At 45.6% G+C, this 27,130-nt stretch overlaps 1 protein-coding gene across 3 annotated transcripts in view; it reads left to right on the top strand.

The window, feature by feature from the left end:
* The first annotated feature begins 12,434 nt into the window (after positions 1–12,434).
* Positions 12,435–27,130, top strand: part of paqr5b (progestin and adipoQ receptor family member Vb) — a 74,882-nt gene continuing 60,186 nt past the window's right edge. For all 3 annotated transcript variants that reach the window (XM_069911562.1, XM_069911567.1, XM_069911566.1), the window contains exon 1: positions 12,435–12,610. The gene's annotated coding sequence lies outside the window, so the exon portion shown is untranslated. The remainder of the gene's footprint in view (positions 12,611–27,130) is intronic.

Raw genomic sequence — 27,130 nt, forward strand, 5'->3', positions numbered from 1 at the left:
ATTAGACAAGTCATGAGAAGTTGCACTACAGGGAAGAGGTGGAAAATCTTGTGGTATGGTGTGAGAGTAGCAACCCGAGTCTCAACTTGGATAAGATGAATGAGATGGTCGTGGACTTCAGGAGGACCTGGAACAACCACCCTCCACTACACATCAATACCTCTGTTGTGGAGAGAAGCAAGTTCCTTGCAGTTCACTTAACGAGGGACCTTTCATGGACACACTTGTCAGGAAGGGATTACAGTGACTGCATTTCATGAGAAGACTGAAGCGGGCAAGGATGCCGGCCACCATCATGTCAACTTTCTACAGGAGCTCTTGAGAGCAACCTGGCCGGCTGCATCACAGTGTGGTACAGTTGTTGCTAAGAAATGGATCGGAGGTCAATCTACAGGACCATAAAAGTGGTAGAGAGGATTACTGAAGTCTCCCTTTTCCCCACCCGCCCCCCCAAATCAATGTGATCTACTGGGATCGTTGTCTGAAGAGGGCGTGCAAAATAATGGAGGACCCCCTTCCACCCCACACACAGCATCTTTCAGCTGCTCCCATCGGGGAAAAGAAACAGGAGGATCAGAGCCAGCACCACCAGGCTGAGGAACAGCTTCTTCCCATGGGCAGTGAGAATGCTCAACGATCAAAGGAACTGCTTACACTAACCACCCAAGAAACACTTGTTCACGAAAAGGTATTTATTTATTTATTTTTTAAAATCTACACATACTGCATTGTAACAGGCCATTTTAGCCCAAGGATCCATGCCCCGCCAATTAACCTATACCCCCGGTAGTTTCAAACAGTGGGAAGAAACCGAAGCCCCCGGGGAAAACCCATGCGGACATGAGGAGAAGGTACAAACTCTTTACAGACAACGCAAGATTCAAGGAATTATTTGTACAAATGACTACTTGTTCTGCATATATATTGTTTGTCTGTATGTGTGTTATATTTGGCTACGTATATGTGTGTTTTGCATGAAGGACCGGGTAACGCTGTTTTGTTGGGATGTACTCGTGCAATCAGATGACAATAAACTTAGCTTGACGTGACTTGAGAACTGCAGAATTGCGGGGGCTTGGACTGAAATATAACTTATAACGTAGGTCTAACTAATTTATGTTTCCCCCACAGAGGAATTTGTCCTGGACTCCAGTCTAGAACTGAAACAGCTGGTCTCCTATTTGATTCAGTTGGCATCACCTTTGTGAATCAGAATCTCCTACATTCAAATCCACCCTTAGGACCTTGAGAGCAAGAACTCAGGCCAAGTCTGCCTTGCCTTCAGAATACTGGACTGTTGGAAATGCTGTCAAGGATGTTGAGGCCAAGTGTAAACTTGAGGAGCAACACGTCATATTCTTGCTAAAGATCATTAGACCCAAAAGCATGAACATCGACCCTTCTAACTTTAGATACCCCCTGCCCTGTCCAGCTCCACTGTTTCCATCTCTCTTTTTTTTATCCTCTCCTCTCTACTCTTCCCCCATCCCAGTGGTCCCTCCCTCTACCTTCCTCTCCACATCACCCTCCTTCTGTTCAATGCCCTATAACCTCAGCCCTTTCCCAGCCCAAGCTCACCCCTATTTTGTTATCCTTTGATATACTTAATGTCTCCCCCTTCTACTTTCAGATCCTGACCTGAAACGCTGTCTGGCCATTTTCCTCCACAGATGGCGTCTGACTTGTTGAGTTCCTCCGGCTTCTTATTTTCTCAAGATTCCAGCCTCTTCGTGTTTCTCTGAGGGAAGACACTATCCAAGCAGGTTTTCTATTCCACTTTTGGTCAGTCGGCTTGATTTGCAGCCAAAAGTCATCTCCTGGCCACGGTGCAAGTTTAGAACCTTAAATTTAGACACACAGCATGGTAACATGCCCTTCCGCCCCACGAGCCCATGCTGCCCATTTGCATCCAAATGACTTACAATCATTTTGAAGGATGGGAGGAAACTGGAGAACCCGGGAGAAACCCACACAGACACTGGGAGAACGTTCAAACTCCTTCGAACCCAGGTTACTGCTGCTGTGGCAGCGTTTCGCTAACTGCACTGTTACGCTAACCGGTAGCTAGAGAGTCGCTCACAGTTGTTGTTGTAATGCCCCACTAGGACACGCTTGCATAGATCCTGTGCCCCTTGCTGGTCTTCCTTCTCCTTGGTCTTTGATTATCAGTACATGGCAACAACATTAGTCAGAGAGAGATACAGCAGAGACAGACTGACCATCAAGCACCACTTCACACTAATCCCACCTTTTTTCTCCTCCCATTCCTACTACAAGGGGTTGCAGATTCTGGGTGAGCAGCGGACTAGTGCTGGGCACCAGTAATGGGAGAACTCCACTCCCTCCTCCCCTGGAGAATGAGAAGCAGAGGAGACGACCCTGTGATGGTGACGGAACTGCGAGGGGCTCTACGAATGAAGGACACACACAGGCAGCGAATTGTTGGTGACTTGCAAGAATGGACTCCCACTGGGCTGCTGGAGACGTGAGGTCGAAGGACTCCCACACGGGCTGCTGGAGTCTAGCATCTGAACACCAGGTATTGGAATGGGGATTCGAGAGGGTGCTGAGGGCAAGGAGGGCCCCCGAAGGGCCTTGGGTGCTGAAGTCTTCCTGATCATGTTGCAGGTTTGGGTCTGAGCTTGAGTTGCCAGTGCTTTGAACTGAACTGGACTCTGTGTGGATGTAGAGGTTCCAGGATCGCTGGAGGCGAATCCACGGACACTCGGTGACTCTGGGGGGGACTCTGTTTTGCTTCTCTTTCAATGTCTGTAAGCGGCACCAAGCAATCAATGCTGAAGGTGAATCTTTGTCTGCCTTGTGGCAGACTAAAGGCTATTTCATGTAATATTAGATTTCGGTTCTATTAAATCACAATAAATAGTGTCTGATCTGATACTAATGGGTACTCAAGTAAGAAAAGCATTTCCTCTCCAAACAATTAGGATGTTTATATGTTAATTTACACGTACAGCACGGTAATCGGCCCACGAGCCCGATTACAACACCAGGTACGTTTTGAAGGGTGGGAGGAAACCAGGGCACTTGGAGTGTTCGTTATTGTGTGCCAAATAATGAGTTGAGTTGGCGGATGAGCAAAAGACTTTACTGAACACAACCAAACATGAATAACACGGTAGGGAGAGGGAGAGAGAGAGAGAGAGAGATTCTTGATTTAACTAACGTGTGTTTGCATATGCGTGGTGCGCTGTGGCAAGTATGGCGGCTGCGATCCAATTGCAGCAGGTGCAGAGGAGCTGGCGGCGGTGCACGCCTACATCCCCTTTCTTGAGCAACCCCCCCTGCATGATACAGTGAATATATATATTTATAAAACTTTCACTCATGTAACAATATTTACATTCAACCCAGTTCAGTCCCGGCATTTTGGGTTGGGCTTATAGACATGCCAGCGTGTGTTCTGTAATGGTCCTCTGTTGATGTGGAGGTTTGGGGCACCTTGTCCTGATTGTCTCTACTGTCCACAGTCTCATGGGCATTGTCCATCGGCTCTCCTGTGGTTACCAGGGGCTCACGTCGATCCCGGGCTCACGATCAGTTAACTTCCTTTTGCGCCAGCCTTCTGTTTAGCAGGTGGGCCTCTACATCCTGCCGGCCCTTTGGTTGGGGCTTCAGAAATCTCCTTGCCCCTGGTAGGGTGGTCCTAGTCTGCCTCGACATTAACCGTTACGCCAGCGAGCCCAGGGTGGTATCACAAGGGACGTTTCTTAAGTTCAGTAGGCTGAGGAAGATGTCTGTCTTCTCTCTGTGGAACCTCTCCATTAGCTGCTTGGCACTTCTCGCTACTCCTTCAGCGAGCCACTTGATTGTGATTGTATTCTGGGCTGCTAATGTGGGTGAAGCCCCATGCTGTTGCAAAGTCGTGGAACCTCTGGGTGGTGAACTGTCTGCCATTGTCTGAGAGAAGTGTGTGAGGTTCCCCATGTACCGAAAAGTGCTGTTTTAGTTTGGTGATGACAGCTGCACAGGTTGCATCCCAGAGCAGGTCTCAAACTAGCCTGAGTATGAGTCTATTAGTGCAAGGTACTGCTGGTTCTGCCATTCAAAGATGTCGGTGGCCATGGCCGACCAGGGTAGGTCAGGCACTGGGTGTAGCTGCGGCGGCTCTTTCTGCTGGTGTGGCTGGGTCCTGTTGAACACTGATCAGGACTGTACCTTATCGTCTATGTTCTGTGTCGTACCTGGCCAGAAGACAATGCCCCTCGCTCTGTGTTTCATCGCTTCTGTGCCAGGGTGCCCTCGGTGCAGGATCCCCATCAATGTGTTCTGCAGTGGGCTGGGGATGACTGTTCTTAGGCCCTTCGCGATTACCCCTTCATCTGTAAGCGGTTCGTCGTGGTATGGAAAGAAGGGTTGCACTGCTGGTGGCAGGATGTGCTGCTTGGCTGGCCAGCCGCCCTTAATGAAGGTGCCCAGGATGTTTAGGGTTGTGTCTTCTGCCATGTGCTTTCTCAGTTCATCCAGCTGGGCCGAGGATATATGGGTTATCGCCATCACATTGAAAGTGTCCTCTTCCTCGACTTGCTGGGCCGTGCATTTTCTGGGAGCCCGTGATAAGGCATCGGCTAAATGCATTTCCTTGCCGCATTTGTGTAAGGTGGTATTTCTAGAGCCTGGGCATCGTACACTGCAGTCTCGCCGGTGCTGCATGAATTTGGTTGTTTATTATGGACACCAGAGGTTTCTATGGTGACCGGCCTGCCATAGATATATGGCAGCATGGGGTGATGTGGTCTTTTCAGGGCCACGTTAAGGTCTGCTGTCCTTGTGGTGAGCCCATCGATGTAGCACTCATCATCGGGGTCACTTCCTCTCTGCTCCAGTTCCAAATGGTCGATGGTCCTCCTGGGCCTGGTCCATGTGGTGGTCTACTGCCTAGATCTGCATCATCTGCCAAAGTGATTCCATTTGCCGCAGTTGCTGCACTGCTGGCCGAATGTTTGGCATATCTCACTTCTCAGCATGTGGTCTCCTCCGCAATTGCAAAAACCTGCAATTTCGGCACGCTTTGTGACAAACTAATTAAAGACAGAATGGTATGTGGCATTCGTGACGATAATATGTGGAAGACAGTTAACAGACACTGGTCCTGCCTGTATCGTGTCAGTGCTTGTGGCCTGGTGTTGTGGAGAGGCCAGCCTTTTTACAGTTTTACTCAGTAGTTTCATACACCAGGCATGTTATGATGGCCTTTGCTAGTGTCTGTTCGCTGTCTTCCACATATTATCGTCACGAATGCCACAGACCATTCAGTCTTTAATTAGTTTGTCACAAAGCATGCCGAAATTGTAGGTTTTTACCATGATTTTTAAATCGCTGACGTATGAGTATATCAACTCGCCAGGCTTTTGGTCCCTCATGTTGAATTTGTACCTTTCCATTGACACATTTCTCTATGCTTTAAACATTTGGGGTCCTTTCTCGACTCAGCCAGGCTGGTAATGATGTTCCTGTCATGCACTTCACCTGTGTACGCAAACGACCGCTCCCTTTCAATGACGTTCACCCATCAAACAGTAGCTTGTTGCGAGAATACAAAATCACAATGGTAATATCTATTGATTCAGTGATCTTCCTCCAATTCTCTGCACCACTTTGGTCTGATTGCTTCTTCCACCTGGAGTTTCAGTGCGTAATGTATAGATTTTGATTTACAAATGATTAGTCTGGCAATTGGATTGCTACACAATACGATTGGTGCATTTTTATGTCCATTCACAAGTCTATAAGTATATTTATATGTTGTTCCAAAGACCTTCTCTAGACATGACTGTAAAATACTTGTGTATGTTTTCCAAACCATCCTTAACCTTTTCTCTCAGCTACGTTCCTCTGTTCATGTTGGCAGTAGAATCTATGGAGCCTCAATTCCCAAACCTCATGAATGTATTTTTAAGCAATGTTATAAAGCCTTTTCTCTTGATGTCTCTTCAGTTGTTACATGATTGAACATTTTTCCTCTTGGGGTTTATTGTATGTGTAACCTTTGTGTGAAAGAAATCCCACCCATTGCTCATTTTCTGTGATTATTTTAAGGTTGTTTCTCAATCTACATGGACAAGTGACTCCTCATATCTTCATAACCTGCTTTGTTTAGATATATATAGATGTTTAATCTAGACTAAACAGAATAATGGATTCTTGACCACATTTTTCCTCAAAGATCCTTACCGATCATCTAATTTAGAAATGGTTTCTCTTTGCACAATACTGTCCTAGATCTAATTTAGAAATGGTTTCTCTTTGCACAATACTGTCCTAGATCTAATTTAGAAATGGTTTCTCTTTGCACATTCCTCATCTAATGAACCATACACTATAAGATATAGGAGCGAGTCGGCCATTCAGCCTGTCGATTCTGCTCCATCACTCCCACTCAGCCCCATTGACCTACCATCTGCCCACAACCTTTGATACTATTCAGAAAGCTGTCAACCTCTGACCTGGCCTCCACAGCCAACCGTGGTAGCAAATTCCAAAGGTTCACCACTCTCCGGCTGAAGAAATTCCTCCCTCTCTCCATTTTAAGTGGGCGCCCTTTAATCCTGAAGCTGTGCTCTATCACCTGAAACAACTCTGTTACATCTATTCTGTCCAGGCCTTTCAACATTCGAGATGCTTCCTTTTGTATGCTTAATTAAATCAACAATATTGTTCGTGACCAATAATTAAATGTACCGTGCACAAAAATAGCTGGATCAAGCAGCAAGACGGAACCATTGGCATTTTTAAAACAATTTCAACTGGAAAGATGAGATAGCCAATATGAGGAGAAGAGGGGGGGGAGAGATGAGGCATGGGCTAGGAGGAGATTAGTGAACCAAGGAGGGGTGAGGATGATAGCTGGCTGGAGTTAGAAGGGAGAGGGGGTGGGATGGTTGGGAGATCGAGGTAGGTGATGGGATGCACAATACTCTACAACATTGGTTTCAAATGTTTTTGATATGTTCTGTAGATATGATGGATTCTATATCATTGAATTTTTCTCAGAAAAGTGAATAGTGCTATTTCCATCATTTTGCTGGAAGTTGAAAATGCTAATTCTACTGACTAATGTCATTCATTTAGTAAAAAGTGCACAGAGAAATTGCCTTCCTTTGTAATTATAAAGGCCACTGTTCAAATGAACCACTGTTAATTTACTGGTGAATTAATGCAAGCAGTAATCCAATATTAGTTATTATTACTCCTGTTCCATGTAATCATGTTAAATTTATTTCAACACCACACCACATAATCTGTGATATCACTGGACAACACTTTTTTCAAAAGGTTTGCTTCCTGAAAAGAATTAGGGATTATAATGGACAATATCTGTCTGGATCATGTAGGAAGTGGGAGAAACATTAAATCAACATTTATTGAATTTAGCCTGTTTTATCGCATAATGACGCTGACACATTGCGTTAGTTCAACTGACCTAAAAATGTTCTGCCGCTAATTTTTGTTTGTCCTCAGCATCTGATGCCTCTCGTGTCAGTGTCCAACAATAGTTGGCCAGTATCGACAGTTTCCCTGTTATCGCTTTTCCACGGTCGCAATGTCCTGGTGAAACCTTTCACCATGTTCGTCACTGACTGCACCCGGATCAACAGGGAGGACGTCCCAGTGCGAAGGCAGAAAGTGATTTTTCAATGGCACGTTGCACTTCGTGGTTTTGTTTGCTTGAGTGGACTTGAAATATGACAGGAAACCACAAAAATATGTCATATCTACAAAACGGTGCACGATAGGTAAATGTTAAGGTTAATTTTGTGATTCGCAGTGTAAAATTAATCAAATACAGTACACCCCAAAGTGTTCAGGAAGCACAATCTTCATTTTCCGGTTCAATAAGGAAGGATATAAACAAAAGGCACAAAGGAATGTGGAACGAAGAAACAATCTGCGGGAGGAACTCAACGTATTAGTTCCTTCGCTTAGTGAGTTCTTCCCACAGATTGTATTTTACTCTCGATCTAAGCATCTGCGGTCTCTTGTGCCTGCTTGAGGAACTGAATGAGTCAAGCAGTGTTTGTGGTGACAAAGGAATAGTGACATTTTGGGTCAAGTTCCTTCATCAGGGCAGAGATTGTAGAGGGGAAGCCAGGTGCTGGTGTGTGACTGGCGGAAACCTTCACTAGGACTCTTCATTGGTTCCGACATGAAACCGTTCTCTTTCCCCCACTGATGCTGCACAACCCACTCAGTTCCCCCGGCAGAGTGTGTCTGGCTTCAGATTCCAGCATTGCAGACTCCTGTGTATCCTGAGGGTAGGGATGTTCTTGAAGTTTCCTCCTTCCATTCCTTGCATAACATCCACCCCCAATAACAGACCAGGACAGCTCTGAGCTGATTGGTGATGATCAACATCCAGTGGATGTTGAGGATGGAGTGGAAGAATGCTGGTGGAAGTTGTAGGTGGTGATTGTAGGTGACTCACGGCTCACATACACAAAGAGAAATTCACTACAGCCAATGAACCTCCCATGCCCCTTGTAAAAGGAAACCAGGGTACCCACATGATGGCAGGGAGAATGTTCAAACCCAAGGTCAGGATTGAAGCTGGGAATCTGGCATTGTGGGATAGTGGCTTTGCAGCCATGAACAGGCAATACCTTGAAGCAGTGCCGATCCCTTGGTTCAATAGTCATGGTCGAGCGAGGTAGAAACTGGGCAGCGAGATGACAGATTGCAGTCCAGCTGCTGACTTCACCACAACCATCTATAGCTGCTACGTCTTCTCCGAACCCATCCTATTTATCAAGTGGCTGGCCACGTAACATGAAGCAGGATGCCCCTCATGCATACATGGGCTTCTGCTTTTGTTTTCAGAATTATCATGTCTTCAAGCTTGCAGATGGGAACAATGACGGCCAGCAAGAACATGGACCCCCTTACCTACTGGATATCATTGAGAAAGGTAAAAGGCAGGGTTGGTGCCCTGGTGTGGAGGGCATTTATGGGCCAGGACCCATCCCCGCAAATGAGTTATTGTGCCCTCTACCCAAACATGAAACTGCCATCCAAACGTCACTTCGTACACCCTGATGCGCAGTAAATAACTTGAGGGGCAGAGACTAAGTCATTGATCTACAGGCTTTTATTCACATTGAACAGGGACCTCGTCCCGAGCCGTGACTCGGGCTTTCTGGGGAAGGGTCGAGGTGTTAGAGGCTTTAGACGTCAAAGAGGAAGGGGTCACAGGATGGGGCGGAGCCAGGTAATCAGGGATACAGCAGTTCACCATTCCCCTCCCCCCCGCCCATCCACCCGCCACCACACCCGAGTCTGGAACAAGGTGATAGGCCTCACAATGGTTTTTGACCGAAAGTTAGTGAGGGCTCCTTGCTGTGTTTCTCATATCTCAAATGTTTTCATGGCAAACTTTCAGAAGTGAAACTAACCCTGAGGCGGCCAAGTCCCTGCTGCAAAACGTTAACCCAAGGTTTGCTGTAATTAAAATATGTGCAGGGGTGATCTGAGATCGTTGATATTGCTCTCTCAATCAGCATTATTGCATTGAAGTGGAACTGGGGAAAAATCCCTTTTAGAGGAAAAATTATTATTGTAACTTGCATGAGATTGCACAAGTCACGTTTTTAGTGAAAGATGAAAAGAGTGAGGGAGCTCCTGAAGCTTTAAGGATGACAGATATCAGAGAAAGTGTCTTGGAGAGATGTAAATGATTCAATCACAAGTGTTTACTGAATGTCTAATTATAAATGCATGTTTCATATGAAGGTTGCAGTTGGTTTGTTGAGGTATTTTGGACTGTGCTTCCACGAGGTTCAGGCGATTCAGGGCCTGCATGACTTGGCATTTTCAGAAGCTCAGAGACAGAATTTTAACTCTTGAATTGCCATGGGAAAGGCAGACTTTCTATTTGCCAGTTCCGATTCTCTGCTGTGATATTAGGCTGCAGTTAATGATCCCAAGGCCTTTACTGACACTTCACTGGGTAGTATAGATGGTGTAGTGGTTAGCACAACCGTGTTAGAGCACCAGCAATCGCGACTGGGATTCAAACCGCGCGTGGTCTGTACTGTATCTGCGTGGGTTTTTCCTCAGGGGCTCTGATTTCCTCCCACTGTTCAAAAATCATACTTGAGGTTGTAGGTTAATTGGGTGGCACGGGCTCATGGGGCAAAAGGGCTATTTGTAAAATGTTCCTCTCAGTTGCGAGGCTGAACAACAAGGGCTGACCTGCTATTCCACAGGGAAGGGTTAGGACACCAATGCAGAGCCTTCAGCTTCCTGGAAAGATCCCTGATTCACCATTCCTACCTTTGCTCTTCCTTCTTTGTGGAGCCTGAGGACTTTAAAATCATTGGTACTTCTAACATCGCTGAGATTGGACAGCAGGCCATCCGTGGAGAGAAATGGATGAAACAATGCTTTGGGTCACGGTGTCTCTTGATAAAGGGCCCCAACCTGAAATGCTGGTGGTCTGCTCCTCTGCCATGGATGCCACCTGACCCGCTGAGTCTCTCTAGCCTGTCTTTGTTTGCTCAAGATCCCATCATCTGCATTTCTTGTGTTTCTCAAGCACTGGGATTCATTAGGCACAGCTGATACGCTGCCACTTGAGCAGAAAGCTCTTTGTAGTAGCTTCAGCATCATTCCGCACAATTATGAACAAGAGCGCACCTGATAGGTGTCCCAGCAGAGGTAAGTACCTGTTGGGCATGTCTCCGCAGAGTGTACCTATGGGGCGTCCCAGCAGAGACATGTACGTAGGGCTGTGACCCAGCAGAGTGTACCTATGGGGAGTTCCAGCAGAGACACATATGTGGGGCTGTATCCCAGCAGAGTGTACCTGTGTGGCATCCCAGCAGAGCATACCTGTGGGGCATCCCAGCAGAGCGTACCTGTGGGGCGTTCCATCAGAGACACATATGTGGGGCTGTATCCCAGCAGAGTGTACCTGTGTGGAATCCCAGCAGAGACACATATGTGGGGCTATGTCCCAGCAGAGTGTACCTATGGGGAGTCCCAGCAGAGACAAAAAACATGGGCTGTGTCCCAGCAGAGTGTACCTGTGTGTCATCCCAGCAGAGACAAGTACATGGGGCTGTGTCCCAGCAGAGTGTACCTGTGTGTCATCCCAGCAAAGACAATTATATGGAGCTGTGAACCAGCAGTGTACCTGTGGGATGACCCAGCAGAGTGTACCTATGGGGAATTCCAGCAGAGACACATACATGGGGCTGTATCCCAGCAGAGCATACCTGTGGTGCATCCCAGCAGAGACAAATACGTGGGGCTGTGTCCCAGCAGAGCATACCTGTGGGACATCCCAGCAGAGACAAATACATGGGGCTGTGTCCCAACAGAGCATACCTGTGGGGTGTCCCAGCAGAGACAAGTAAGTGGGACTGTGTCCCAGCAGAGCGTACCTGTGGGGCATCCCAGCAGAGCATACCTGTGGGGCATCCCAGCAGAGCGTACCTGTGGGGCGTTCCATCAGAGACACATATGTGGGGCTATGTCCCAGCAGAGTGTACCTATGGGGAGTCCCAGCAGAGACAAAAAACATGGGCTGTGTCCCAGCAGAGTGTACCTGTGTATCATCCCAGCAGAGACAAGTAGGTGGGGTGTGTCCCAGCAGAGGGTACCTGTGGGGCATCCCAGCAGAGACAAGTAGGTGGGCTGTGTCCCAGCAGAGCGTACCTGTGGGGCATCCCAGCAGAGACAAATACGTGGGGCTGTGTCCCAGCAGAGCATACCTGTGGGACATCCCAGCAGAGACAAGTACGTGGGGCTGTGTCCCAGCAGAGCATACCTGTGGGTCGTCCCAGCAGAGACAAGTACGTGGGGCTGTGTCCCAGCAGAGCGTACCTGTGTGTCATCCCAGCAGAGACAAGTACGTGGGGCTGTGTCCCAGCAGAGTGTACCTGTGGGGCATCCCAGCAGAGACAAGTAGGTGGGGCTGTGTCCCAGCAGAGCGTACCTGTGGGGCGTCCCAGCAGAAACAAGTACATGGGGCTGTGTCCCAGCAGAGTGTACCTGTGGGGCGTCCCAGTCGACTCTCCTATTCCATTTACAGAATTGTGAGAACCATTGAGTTTGTATCATTTGTTAAAATAATTTATATTGTTTGGTTTCAGTTTCTGTCACTCAGTTTCTTGCAGTATGTGACATGTAAACAGCACAGAGTTCCCACTGGGAATTGAAGCAGGAAATATTTTACTTATTCCTCTAAATGTGTGCATTTATATGTGAGGAACAGCCGAGCTAAAGAAATAATCATTTATCTGATCAGAGCAATTTCTCCAAAGCTCTATAGCTAATGTCTTCTTCCAAGTATAATGAGCAAACGTTGACCAGAGAATTTTAACCACTAACAGCTCAGTCCGTTCCCTCTGACTGCCTCCTTTCCTGACTGCAGGTCTCCTCCACGTGTTTTTTCTTTGCTCCCTCCTTTTCCTCAACCGCAGAAGCAGGGGCAGATCAGGAAGTAAAACAGTATAACTGTGTGTGTGTGTGTGTGTGTGTGTGTTTGTGAGACACACGTACAGTGCATGCACACATCTACTGCAGAACTATTTACAGGTAGAAGCAGCTTGGAGCCAGCAGAGGTTCGACTGGCAGGCGAGCGAGAGAGCAGGTAAGCCACTGCCATTCTTAAGAGTTCAAACAGCATGAATGAGAGTATCAATGGAGCTCTCCACGTAACTAACTTGTTGCCCTCTGTGACTGCTCAGCTACAGGGAACAGAGGACTGTCTTTCCTTCTGTTAACTCGTGGCAAACACTTCCTCTTGGACGTTTAATGTTTTTCATCTCAGAGCTTGTTAGTGGAACCACTTTTTGTACCCAGGTTTGTGTTAAAGTGCCTGTGGCTGACTGTTTGGGTTTACGGAGTTTTGTGACACTGCTCCATTGAGATTATGCTTCTTGGCATTCTGTGGCACATTTTACATCCTCACGTTGTTTCATAGCTTTTGTAAACGGGCTGTGGCAACTTTGAAGCTTAATTGTCATTGGTTTTTATTTCATTTCTCTCTCAGAGCACCTTCAGGGTCAATAATCCTTCAAAATCTCTGTCTTCCAAATCCACCGCAGACTCCGCCAGTCTACCCCCAAATCCAATTTTGCCTTCCAGTTCTACACCCAGCCACCTCCTCATCCACCCCCTCCAATCCGTCCCCCCCTCCAATCCGTCCCCCCCTCCAATCCGTCCCCCCCTCCAATCCGTCCCCCCCTCCAATCCGTCCCCCCCTCCAATCCGTCCCCCCCTCCAATCCGTCCCCCCCTCCAATCCGTCCCCCCCTCCAATCCGTCCCCCCCTCCAATCCGTCCCCCCCTCCAATCCGTCCCCCCCTCCAATCCGTCCCCCCCTCCAATCCGTCCCCCCCTCCAATCCGTCCCCCCCTCCAATCCGTCCCCCTTCCAATCCTCCAATCCTTCCCCCTTCCAATCTGTCCCCCTTCCCAACTCCACCCCCTCCTTATTCCATGTCTGCACATCTCTCGAGTTTCTCCCCAGATGGGAAGGTCCCACCTTTAGCAAACAAGGCCCTGAACTCTGAAAGGTTTCCCAATCTCTCTCATTCAAGACCGAGTCCTGTGACTAAACTGTTAGTTATCTCATCAAATTAAGTTTGGTACCAGCTTTCTGATTCCTAACACTCTTTTGAAGAGCATTGAGGTGTTTTTCCAACAACATGAATAATTGTTGTAGAAGCAGCAATGTGCAATTGGAACATAAAGTACTCCATCATCCAACAGCAAGTTGAGGATGAAATGTTCTGCCTTTCAGAATGTTTCTCAAGGGATTGGTACTGGCTAGTGTGAGCTCACCTGCTCTTCTCTGAAGACCCTGTTGTACCTTTGACATCTACCTAACAGGGTCTCGATTTAGTGCCTCACTGGAAAGACCACACCTTCCTCTGTCATGTTGCCGTGCGTTTGCCTAGGATGTAAGCTGATACTTCTGGAGTAGAAGATAAAATCCAATCCCCAGCTCGAAGTGAGAGTGCTACCTACCAGATTATGACAACTCTTTGCTTAAATCTTTATTGCCATGGTTCAGGGTTTCATTTGAACTTAAAGGGGGCAGAGAAAGGGGTCAGCAAGCTCAAAATTAATGTTTTACAATGAGCTCCATGAGAACCAAAATCAGTGCATTTTGGAAGTGCAGACCAAGGTAGGATGTACGCAGTAAATGGCAGTGCACTCAGGAGAGCAGAGGAGCAAAGAGGGCTGGGAATACAGATACATTGTTCCCTGAAGGTGTCATCGTAGGTGGACAGGGTCATAAAGAAAACTTTTGGCATCTTGGGCTTTATAAATCAAAATATTGAGTGGAGGAGTTGGGATGTTACGTTGAAGTTGTTTAAAACGTTGGTGAGGCCAAATGTGGAATATTGTGTGCATTTCTGGTCACCAAACAACTGGAAGGTTATCAATAAGATTGAAAGGGTGCAGAGAAGATTTACTAGGATGTTGCCAGGTCTTCAGGAATTGAGTTACAGGAAAAGAGTAAACAGGTTAGGACTTTATTTCTTGGAGCGAAGAAGAATGAGGGGAGATTTAATCGATCTTTACAAGATTATGAGAGGTATAGACAAAGTGGATGAGAGTAGGCTTTTTCCACAGATTGGGGAAGAGAGAGGTTGTAGTTTTCAGCTGAAAGAGGAAAGGTTTAGGGGAAACATTGGGGGAAGTTCTTCATTCAGAGAGTGGTAGGAGTTGGAATGAGCGGCCATCGGATGTGGTGAATGCAGGCTCGTTGAGTTTTAAGAATGGATTGGATAGATACATGGTTGGGAGAGGTCTGGAGGGTTATGGAATGGGAGCAGGTCAGTGGGACTAGCAGAATAGTGGTCAGCACAGAATAGAAGGGCTGAATGGCCTGTTTTCTGAGCTGTATGGTTCTATAATGAAGTTCTGGGAGTATACACTGGAGATTTTTTGCTCAGCTCTGCCCTTGTTCCCTGAGGTTGTGTCCCTAACCCTTTCCACTCCCTTTCCCACTGCTTGTAACGCCCTTTCACACTACTTGGAAGCTTCTCACAACTGTTCCTTTAGCAGCATCTTCAGTCTCCAGTGACTCCCTGCACAATACCTAATGGCAACCCTCCTGCACCCACCTTCCCACACCAATTAGTGTAAAGGATTATATTTCACAGAATCACTTCCACCAAGCCTCTGCAGCTGACCATTTGTCTTCAGAGTGCCTCTCCTGGTTACTTGACACAGCAGTGATTTTGAGCTGTGATGACTAACACGGATAGTTCTGAATGAGTGCGAGTGGTGGCAAAGCAGGCCACCCCAACCCACTTCATGCAGAAGGACCCTTATTATGTCCAGGTAAATGGGGGAATTGGTGTGATAATAACCAAGATCTTTTATTTCCAAATGCCCTAAAAAAAAATTCTGACAATGAAAATGGGTGCCTTCCCTCGCAGCACAGACACGTTGGATGTTTACTGGTTTAAATCCCTCTCCTGAGGTTTGAAGGGAAGATTCTAACAGGACACTACAACGATGATCTCTCAGATAAACCTCTGAGACCCTGTTTACTCAGTACAACTTCACACATTGATCCTCAATTTATGACAGGGGTTCATTCTTGGAAAGTATTGGGCCAAATTTTGAAAGGCTGGCTGAAAAGCCCTTCGGTACCTTTGGGTGAATGTGGTGACGTGGAGTATATGTGGATGCTTTTAAATCGTGGAGTATCTGTTCTTAAATAAAAGACATCTGGTCACATTATGTTGCTACTTGCGGGAGTTTACTGCCCCTAAAGTGTTTCTAGAACACTGAACATTACAGCCCAGTCGAGGCTCTTTGGCCCACAACATTGTGCTGGACCGTGTGAACCTACTCATTTCCCATTTGGCTCCCATTTTGCATGAACTGCATTTCAAAGATACTATAAAGCACAAAGGGATATCTTGAGTTTAAAAGCACAATGTGGGCATAACTCAGCAGGTCAAACAAAAAGTGTTCATCGATGTTTCATGTGGATGGCCTTCATCCAATCCTGAAGTGTTGACCCAGTCGCCATAGACGCTGTGTGACCTGCTGAATTTCTCCAGCATTGTGTTTTTACTTCTGCCTCAATGTCGTGTTTTACTTCCATGGGAGATCCTGAATTAGTTGTGAATGGCACCTTAGAAAATTAGGTAGTTTTTAAAAAAAATATTCAATTGAAATATCTCCAACAGTTGGGACTTCCTCAAAACTGGACCGACATGAACCCAAAAAGACACAGATGGTGGAAACTGGAACAAAAACCTGACCACTGGAAGAACTCAGCAGGTCAAGCAGCGACTGTGGCGACAATGGTGAGGGCCGACACTTCAGGATCTGATGAACCATCAACGTGCACCTTTTTGTCTCCACAGATGCTGCTTGATCCACCGAGTTCTCCCTGTGTTCTGTCCTGCATTTGAAGTGGGTCGGATAACCTGGCCAATGTGCAGTGGGATGACATCATTATCCACACTGGCGTGGGCACTGGATGAATCAGAAGAGGGTGGGTTAGAAGATGAGGATGGAAGTCCTGATGGGCAAAAGACAGCACGTTGATCCAATTTAAATGGACATAGTTAAAATTTAATCCCTGACAGATTCTTTGAAACGTTCCTTTATGCAAAAGACAGAACCCTCTTTAACAACCAAAGAGGTTTAGCCATTGAAACATTTATCTACACTCAGTATGTGGGCAACATTGTCTGGACCAGGATTAATTCCACACCTGGTTTGCTGAACTGAATGGCTTGCAGAGCTATTTGAAAGGCAACCACATCAGCCCATGTCTGGTGTGAAAGTCAAATCACACTGGAAGAGGATGTGTGATTTCCTCCCTGGAAAACACATTGGTGATCGAGGTGGGTTTTCTTAGAAGTAGTCGAATAGCAAAACAGATGCAACTAATACTGCCTGTTTAGATATGCTTAATAGCTCATATTTAAATTCCCCACCTGCCATGGTGGGATTTCAATTCTTCTCTGCAAAATTAGTCACTTAAAGTGGATGAAAATCACCAATTCCTCATCTGGATCAGGTCAGAATGGGGGTGGGGTAGAATGTGTGTCCTGCAGAGTCAAATAGCCGGTTTGTGTAAAATCTCAATGCTGGAGAACCTCAGCAGGTCAAACAGGGTACATTATGTAACAAAGGTAAAGATACATAACCAACATTTCGGGCTTGAGCCCTTCATCAAGGTAGCCAGTCCATGTGTTTTGTACAGGTGCAGGGATCTCATTGAAATGAATTGAATCACATGTACTGAGTTAGAGTGAAATGCTTTGTTGTGTGTGTACTGACAATAACCACACCATCAGTGCGAGTATAAGACAGCTTTAATAAACTAATATGTACACTAAGAGGTCTTATCTCTCTGCAGGACGAACCTGGAAGGCTAGATTGTAGCTCTGGACTGCTTTATAGACAAGGTCACCGGGATGACCCCTGGTGACCTAGTGGTGGAATTACATATCACCAATGTGTGCTATCCAAAGCAAGCCAACTCGTACTTAGCGCAGCAAGTAGTGCAATAATAAACACTGTGGGGCCTTCTACACCTGGTTCCAGTGGTGATGGAGCAATTCCCTGGAAATCACTCCCAATTTCCAGCAATGTGCACTGCCTTGTTCTAGAAAGATTGGTTTGCATGTTGCCTGGATATTCAGGGTGGGGTTGGATGGTGGTGAGGGTAACGTACATAATTAGTATTGAATTTCCTCCTTGAGTTCATTTGCAAAGCATGAATCCATCTTTGTTCTAAGCTCCAGAGTTTCCCAGCTTTTATGGAGCTTCAAATATTGTTAAATAAACAAATATGGAGAGGTTTTTTGATTTACATTTATATTAATCTGTGATATGTTATTTATTTATTATGTAGGATTTATATGTTAAGCTCAATAAAAATATTTTTAAAAATAAATAATTATTTATTATTGTCTTGTCTTCTGAAATACAGTAAAAATCTTGGATTTGTGTGCCATCCAGATGAATCAACCCACTCATAAGGTAGTCCAGAATATTGAGTTACTGAGAAAAATGCACACGAGGTAGTGCAAGGGCAGAGATGAGATAGTTCAGTGAGATCAAAGATCATGTTTTGCATGTAGAAGTTGCATTCAAGTTTGTGATAATGGCAAGAAAGAAGGTGCCCTCGAATCTGGTGGTAGCTGATAATAAGAATGTTATTGTCATGGATTTGAGTATTATGTACTGAAATTCTTGAAACAGCCAAACAAAAAAGGATTTCAAAAAAGGGATGTTGCCCAGACTTCATGAACTGAGTTACAGGGAAAGGTTAAACAGGTTAGGACTTTATTCCAAGAATGAGTGGAGATCTGATAGAGGTGTTTAAAATTATGAGGGGGAGGGACAGAGTCAGTGTTTTTCCACCAAGGGTAGGTGAAATTAAAAACCAAAGAACATGGGTTAAGGGTGAAAGGGGAAAAGTTTAGAGGGAAGATGAGGGGTGGGGGGAAACTTCTTCACACAGGGGTGTGTGGAATGAGCTGCCAGCTAAAGTGGTGAATGTGGGATCAATTTGAACATTTAAGAAGAACTTGGATAGATACATGGATGGGAAAGGTATGGAGGGCTATGGACTGGGTGCAGGTCAGTGGGACTCGGCAGAAAAATAGTTTGGGACAGACTAAAAGGGTTGAAGTGCTATGTTTCTGTGCTATAATGTTTTATGGTTCTAATAGTCAATGTTATTACCCCAGTATGGAAAGAGATCATAAATATAAAAGATAAATAGTAAACATTCACAGCTATAGCTAGTGTTTCAATAGGTGCAGAAATGTCTTTTTTGAGGTGTTGAAGTAGTTTATCAGGGTAGTACAGAAAGGTTCAAGACCCTGATAACTGTTGGGGAAAAAAACTGTTCTTGAACCTAAAGGTGTTGGCATTCAAGTGTCTGTAATTTCTTCCTGAAGGTATCAGAGAGGAGAGGTTATAGCCAGGGTGGTGGGGGTCCTACATGATGTTGGCTGCCTTGTTGAGGCAGCGCCTTGCACAGATATCTTCAATGGATGGGAGGTTGGAGCCTGTGATGGACTTGGCTACGTTTGCTACCTCCTGCAGCCCTGGGCACTCGAATTCCCAAACCAGGCTGTGATGTAACTAGTCAATATACTTTTTACAGTGAGTCTGCAGAAGTATCTAACTTCTACTTTGATGTGCCTTCTTCACGGTGGCCTTGATGTGCTGGCTCCTGGAGAGGTCTTCTGATGTGTGGACTCCCAGGAGTCTGAAGGTACTAACCCTATCCACCTCCGCCCATCAAAGCAGACAGACGATTGGTTCCTTACCCCCACCCCCTTCCTAAAATCCACAGTGAGGTCCTCAATGTTCTGGCACCACCCAACCAGATTTTCGATCTCCGTCCTGTATGCTGACTCAGCATTTCCAGTTACTTGGCTGACAACAACGGTATCCTCAGTAAATTTCTAGATTGTGTTGTAGCTGAACTTGGCTGTGCAGTCATGAGTGCACACAGAATATAGCAGGGGACTGAGCTACATTCACAACTCTCCACAATTTCTTGTGGTCTTGAAAAGAGCAGTTTGTGGCAGTACGCCATTAGACAGGCAAACCAGACCTGCTTGTCACGCACGCGGCGGGACAGCCGGCCAAAGTAACACCATCGGGGGTTTCCTCCCGACCTCTGCACCGGGCTCAGAAGCCTGCACTTGGGGACCCACATGATGCCCCGGTGACGTCAGGGCCCCCAGTGACGTTGGGGCCGCCCAGTGTGGTTCTCAGCCAGGTTCAGGTTGTGAGTATAAGACCAGCCAGGCAGCCTGCAAAAAATCAGTTTTTACTCACTGAACTCAACTCCTCTGGTTGTGCGATCCTTCAGTTAGCAGTGTAGCTGCCGCTACAAGTTCCCATTTCCAAGCTGTGATTCATTCAGACAGAATACCTGCCATGGTGCATCTATAAAAATTGGTACGTGTGATGAGCCCAGGGGACCCCAAAACCCAGCAGCAATAGAAATTCACCAAGACAAATAATTATTTAAACAAAAGTTGCTTTTAATTATTTTTAAACATGAAAAAAAGATCAAACACTTAACCTAACTTAACCCCCTTCTAATTCTAAGCGCACGTGTATGAAATGTGTGTGCGAGTTCAGAAAAGTTCTTTGATTTACAGTACAACCTCACTTCTCACTCCTCCAAGTTCATTGGTATCAGGCAATTCTTATACTGTGCACAGCATATAACACTATTGAATTTCACCAGACTTTGCTGCTTGAAAGGTAAATGGTTCCCACTCAGGAAGGTTCTTGTCGGTTTTCAGAGTTGCTCATTGGACACAAACTGATTCCTTCTGATCAGCTGATTCAATGTCTTGCCAAAGAAACTTGCCCCATCAGGGTTTTCCAGATGATAACCTCTTTCTTTCAGGTCACCACAGAGTTCCTTTTTGTTTCCCTTATTTCAAGTGAAACATTGTACAGCCAGTCCTCTCCTCTTAAACAGACACAAGAGCTTTGAACATCCTGAACTAAGAACTCACAACCAGTCTTCAAAATGGGGTATTCCCACAAGCTTGTCAGCTTGTCCTGTTCCAGTTCCAGCTGCTGCTGCTGAACTGTAGAAATGAATTCTCTCTCTCTCTCTCTCTCAGAGAAAAATCACATGACCCTCTTAGAACAGTAAATTGCACTCAGACTGCAACACCAGACCCATTCTTCTGAGTCTGTTCATCTGTTGCTTTCCAGAACAATAATCCATTACTCCACAGCACATCCATTTAACACCTACTTGTGAAGTCTTTATCGGCATCCTTCAAAGTTTTTGCAAAAGCACTGAGTCTGGCTTGAGCAGATCTCTGGCAATTAAAATGAGATCTGTTTTGTGAAGTGTTTGTACCTTTTTGTGACCCAAATGAAAAAAAACCCATAATTTATCTCCTTTAAACTTATACAATATAAAATATAATCTGTCACACTCGTCACTGGGAATGTGCTGAATTTCCTAAGGCTTTTAAGGATGCAAATCCATTGATATGCTTTCATCATCATGGCATCAGTAAGGTTGGACCAAGACAAACAGTTGATGCTATTTACTCCTCAGAACATAAGGTTCTCAACCATCTCCTCCCCAGCACCATTGATTAAAGCAGGGGTCCACCCTCTCTTTCTGAAGTCAAGGACAGCTCCTTTGTTTCATTGCCATTGAGGGAGAGATTGTTGTCCAGTCACCATGCCACTGAGCTCTCTATCTCCTTCCTGAACTCCATTTTGTCATTGTTTGAGATCTGGCCAATAGCAGTGGTGGTCTCCGGCAAACTTGTAACTGGTGTCGAGCCACATAGTAGTGAATGTTTCAGGAGTTCAGGAACAGCAGCTACCCCTCCACTGTCAGACCCCTCAACAACAAACTCAGAGACTCATTTAAGGACTCTTACCTTTGGAGATTTTTTAATCTCTGTATGGCACAGTCAGTTTGTTGATATTTCTTTATTTTTTTACACGTGCACATTATGTATGGTATTTTCTCGCACTACCAATAAGTGGCAATTCTGCCTTGCCCAGAGGAAAAAGAATCTCAGGGTTGTATGTGATGTTGTGTATGTACTCTGACAATAAATTTGAAATCTACAATAAGGCGTTGCGTGAATACCCCTGCAAGGCACAGGATGTAAAGCTCACTCTGATTCTTTTTATAAAGTACTGCACTGCTGCTGTCTACTGGAGCTATTAGTGCTCAGGTCTCTAATGTGGAAGGTAAATACACAACTTTCTGATATGGGAAAGGAAGCCAAACTGCCAGGCGCCGTAGAAGTTGGGAAGAGTGGGTACAATTATGAATTGAAACAGGTAAGGTTTAGAAGGATATAGGACACATGCAGGCAAGTGCTACTAGCTCAGATTGGCAGCTTGGTGGGCGAAGAAGAGCTGGGCTGAAGGGCCTGTTTCTGTGCTGTTCAGACCCTGGACTCTGAGACTATTAGGGTTTGTACACTGCAGGCACATAACGGCACAATCAACGAAATTTGCTGTTTCACGGGCAGTAAAAAGGAAAGTGCAGGAATTTTTAGTCAATTCCTGCAGCACGATTTATCCTGAAGGACCCCCACCACCTTTTGGGGAAAGCCTACAGTCTAAATCACACCACAAAACTCACCCCTTGAATTTGATGTCCAACTGATGACTCAGGCCACGTTGCTCCACGTAAAAGCACCGGGACTAACGCGCACAAGGGGTGCAGTGTATACAAACACAAAGTGAGTCATTATGTTAATTTACATTGAATTTTTCACAGATATTTCCAACATTGCTGTCTAAAAATCACTTATGTCCAACTTCTTTCTGCCACTTTCACTGTGTTGTACTTTGAGTTGGTGGGAGCCCTGATTTATTGTGATGATCTTAGTCACGGATAAGAAATGCTAATTTAACAAAGTAATGGTGGAACTGGATCTGTTTGTCTGGACCAATGGTTTTAAAACGTTTTCTTTCCATTCACCTACCACTTTAAGCAATCCCTATGCCATAGGTGCTCTGTGATTAGTAAGGGATTGCTTAAGGAGATATGTGAGTGGGAAGAAAAAGTTTGAATCGTCCCTCATTGACTCGTTATGTGCAGGGTTTCATATCTCCAAAGGAAATGGGCCAATGACAATTTTTCTCAAGCAAAATATTTCAGTAACAATTGAGTCTAGAGCAGTGATTCTCAACCTTCCCTTCCCATTCACAGACCACTTTAAGCAATCCCTTACTAATCACAGAGCATCGATGGCATAGGGATTACTTAAAGTGGTCTGTGAGTGGAAAGAAAAAAGTTGAGAACCACTGGTCTGGACCAATCGTAGCTTTGAATAAAATCTGCTCTCCTTTTCTAACTTATCAAAATCTTTGGAAACGAGAAAGTAAAATATAGTGCAACCTATCTCACCTTCTGAGTCCTCATTTTCCATTGGTGATTTATGGCTTTAGGTGAGATCTGATCTAATTCTCTGCCTCACCCTCTCCTCCTTTACAGCTGATCAAAGTCCACACCTTTGTGCATTCCAACAGCACCCCTGCCACCTCCCTGCATGGCTTAGTGACGGCTTTTTATTTTACATTCTGTGGTGTTTGGGGCACTTTGTTAAATATCTGCTACAAATTTAAATGTTAGTTCAAGGAATTTAAAGCTCCTGAATAATAGATCCAGTGAATTGAGCCGGATTTTGTATTTAAGGTGGACCTCCAAGCCAATGTTCGCTCCCCAACTTCTTTTAGCTTCCCTTCTCTCTCAAACTGATAGAAGATCAATAAGTGTGCCAACACCATTTCTTCCAGCATTTAAACCAGTTGTGTAACATATTCCGGTCAAGTTCATTGTCATCTGATTGCACAAGTACAATCCGATAAAACATTGTTCTCCGGTCCTCAGTGCAAAACATGCAGACACACAACCAGACATAACACACATGCAGACCATAAATGCATAAACTAGACAAGTATTCCTGCCTACAAATAAATCAATAATATTACTTGTGCATGTGAGAGTCTCAGATGGTCAGTGTGAGCAGTTCCTTGGTTGTCAGCATTCTCACTGCCCATGGGAAGAAATTGCCACACAGCACCTAATAGCCTGAATACGCCGGAGATTGTCCGATCTCGGAAGCTAAGCAGGCTCAGGCCTGGTCGGTACTTGGAGGGGAGACCGCCCAGGAACACCAGGTGCTGTAGGTTTCTGTGAGGGGCGCTGGGCAAAGTGGCGACTCTCTGTCTCCCTTACGGTGTTTAAAAGTTAAAAGAATTTCATGTATGTTACATTCTAAATGTAGTATCTCATGACAATAATGAAACCTTTACCTTGACCTGTTTCTCAGCCTGGCTCTGATTCTCCTGATGGGAACAGCTGAAAGATGCTGGGTGGAAGTGGTCCTCGATGGTTTTGCATGCCCTCTTCATACAATAATCCCGGTGGATGGTGGTGGGGAAGGAAGATTCCAATGATCTTTTCTGTCACTCTTGAGGCCCTGTGGATTGAGTTCTGATTCATTTCTCTGCAGAAACCGTAGCACATTGTCATGTAGCCAGCCATAATGCTCTCAATGGAGCTCCTGTAGATGGCCGGTAGTTCAAATGCAGTTGCTGTTCCCATTAGGAGTATCAGAGCCAGGCTGAGAAACAGGTCAAGGTAAAGGTTCCATTATTGTCACGTGATAGTACATTTAGAATGTAACATACATCAAATTCTTTAACTTTTATCCACTGTAAGGCAGACAGAGAGTCGCCACTTTGCCCAGCGCCCCTCACAGAAACCTACAGCACCTGGTGTTCCTGGGCGGCCTCCCCTCCAAGTACTGGCCAGTTCCTGACAAGTGAGGAAATGTTGTGTACACAATTGGTCACTAGTTAAGTGAATTCCAAGGAACTTGGTGCTGACAACTCTCTCTACCACAGAGTTGTTGATGTGTAGTGGAGGGTAGTTGTTTCTGATCCTCCTGAAGTCCAAGATCATCTCCTTCATTTTGTCCATGAGACTGATTGTTACTCTTGCCATTTCACGAGATTTTCCACCTCTTTGTTGTTGCTGATGAGGCCAACGAACGCTGACACTTTTGGAGCTTGATCTGGTGATGCAGTTGTGGGCCAGTAGTGTGAACAGGAGCGGGCTGGGCGACACAGAGCCCTGAGGTTCCCCATGTACTGGCCCCTTTTGTCTACTGACAGGTCATGACCCAGGCTCGGGGTTCTGTTATCAACCCGGACAGACTGTGGTATTTCCATTAGGAAGTCCAGAATCCATTTAGAAAGAGGGGTGTTGAATCCCAGCGAGGACAGCTTCTCCACCAGCTTCTGGGGAAAGATCATATTAAACGCCGAGCTGAAATTAATGAACAGCAGCCTGGTGTATGAGGTGTCGTTCTCCAGGTGTGTCAGAAAAGAGTGAAGGGACAAGGCTGTAGCATTGCCTGTGGAATAGTTTCTTCCATATGTGAATTGAAATTGGTCTAACGTCTCTGGGAAATGTACTTTGATGCATTCCTTCACCAAACCATTTCATCATGGTGTAGGTCAGTGCCACTGGCCACTGAGGCCTGTTATTTTCGCCTCTTTGCCACTGGGATGGTGGTGGCTTTCTTCTACACTGAAGTCAGTCTTCAGGCCCTTTTATAGTGGGGAAAAAAAGTGATTGTAAAGATAGATATTCTCAGTCTTTACATCACTGCACTTACCTCCATAAAAGGGCCAAAGGCTGATTGACTGGTCGAACATGCTCCATCTTTCATCCGCCTGGGGGGAGCAAAGTAACCTCCTCCATAAAAGGATTGCCGCTGAATGTGGCTCCAAAGGGGAGAGCTGATGATGTCATTATGATACCGCCAGCCCGCGACCCAGGAGCATGAATTTTAAAGACCCATATGGTTAGAGGTGATTACGTTACACAGGAGATCCGCCTAAGTCCTAAGACGGTTTGCACAGATCTCCACTAGTGCTCTTACCTGCTCTTCAGTGGCCATTTTCGAGTACAGGCCGCTTTCCCTTCTCGACGCCCATGTCAAAGGTCATGGTGGCAGGTGGCACTACTGCACCAAACGCCCCGCTTCCTTCAGCTCTGGAAGCCGGTTCCCGACTCAGCTCTGCAGAAAGGCACCGTGGGATCCACGTTATAGGTTGTCACCATAAAAGGTAAATTTGCCTTTTTAAACGCAAGTCGGCGATAATGCAGGGTTTCAGCATAAAAGGGGCTTTTGACTGAATTACATTAACAATACAAAGGAGACCTTTGCGGATTACGGATTGAGTCAACTTGTGTTAATACATCCATGATAATTGGCAATAATTTTGAAAGATAGCTCTGCAGTTACTTGAAAGAATACACAAGGTTATATGGTGTAAGATGCAGATGTGTTTGGACATGAAGGGTGCATGGAAGGGGATGGGCACACGCACAAATGGATCCGTTCAGCATTCTGTTGCGTAGAAGGTTGTGTACAGATATATACAGCACAATGAATAGACAGACGTCAGGTTCCTTGCACTGGTTCTCCACTCTCAGCATGCTACATACACCTATGGAGTGATCTCTCAGACAGGTTTAAACCCTGGCCTTTCTGGTGGGACGTTGACATGCAAAATGTGGTATCAATTTGGCTATGTTCAGAATCAGTATTTATTATCATGAACATGTCACAACATTCATTGTTTTGTGGCAGCACCAGGTGCAAATATAGCAATAAATTACATTTTTAAAATGTAAATAAATTAGTGCAAAAGAAGAAAAAGAAAGGTCGTGTCTGATGGCAGAGGGGGAAGTTGGTGTGAAGTCGATCATTTACATCCAAATTGAGCCTGACAGATGGATTATGGAATGTTGGTCTTCTTTAATTGGGCCAAAGTCAACCGCGAAGGGGTGAAGGCAGAAGAGGCCGAATGGCCTCCTCCTGTTCCTGCAATGGGCAGTTACCTTTGGGTATCTCATTAAAGAGGCTGAATCATGAGGGATGGAGTAGCAGGTGGTGGAAGAAGATACCGCGGTAGAATCGAAGAGGCTTTTAAATAGACGCCCAAACATTTTTGGGGAGATGCGTGTTAAGGTTACCAGGAATGTAAGCCTATTAGTGACTCCACACCCTTTCTGGTGCAATTGATGACACTTCATTTGTGAACAAATAACCAGAAGGAAGAAAAATGCTGCCTTGTCAGTCACACACACATACATATACACATGCAGACACACAGACCAACATGCGCACATGGAGACACAGACACACATGCATGCACACACACAGACACAGACACATGCACACACACACACACACACACACACAGACACACACAGACACACACACACAGACACACACACACACACAGACACAGACACACACACACACACACACACAGACACACACACAGACACACACACACACACACACAGACACACACACAGACACACACACACACACACACACACACACACACACACACACACACACACACACACACACACAGTCAATTTGCTTTAGTTGAGAAATGAAGGGAGGGTTATGTAGCTTGCCCCAAGCACCAATGACTTGAGTAAATATTTGTGGTTTTGTGATTAACTGATTAGCAAAAGAAAGTCACTTTCAATAATTACACATATTGACTGACTCATGTAGTAAAGGAAAGTTGGAAAACAAAGTCAATCTGCAGGAGGAACAG

This window comes from Narcine bancroftii, chromosome 14 (genome assembly GCF_036971445.1).
Source record: "Narcine bancroftii isolate sNarBan1 chromosome 14, sNarBan1.hap1, whole genome shotgun sequence".
In the NCBI taxonomy this organism is placed as follows: Eukaryota; Metazoa; Chordata; class Chondrichthyes; order Torpediniformes; family Narcinidae; genus Narcine; species Narcine bancroftii.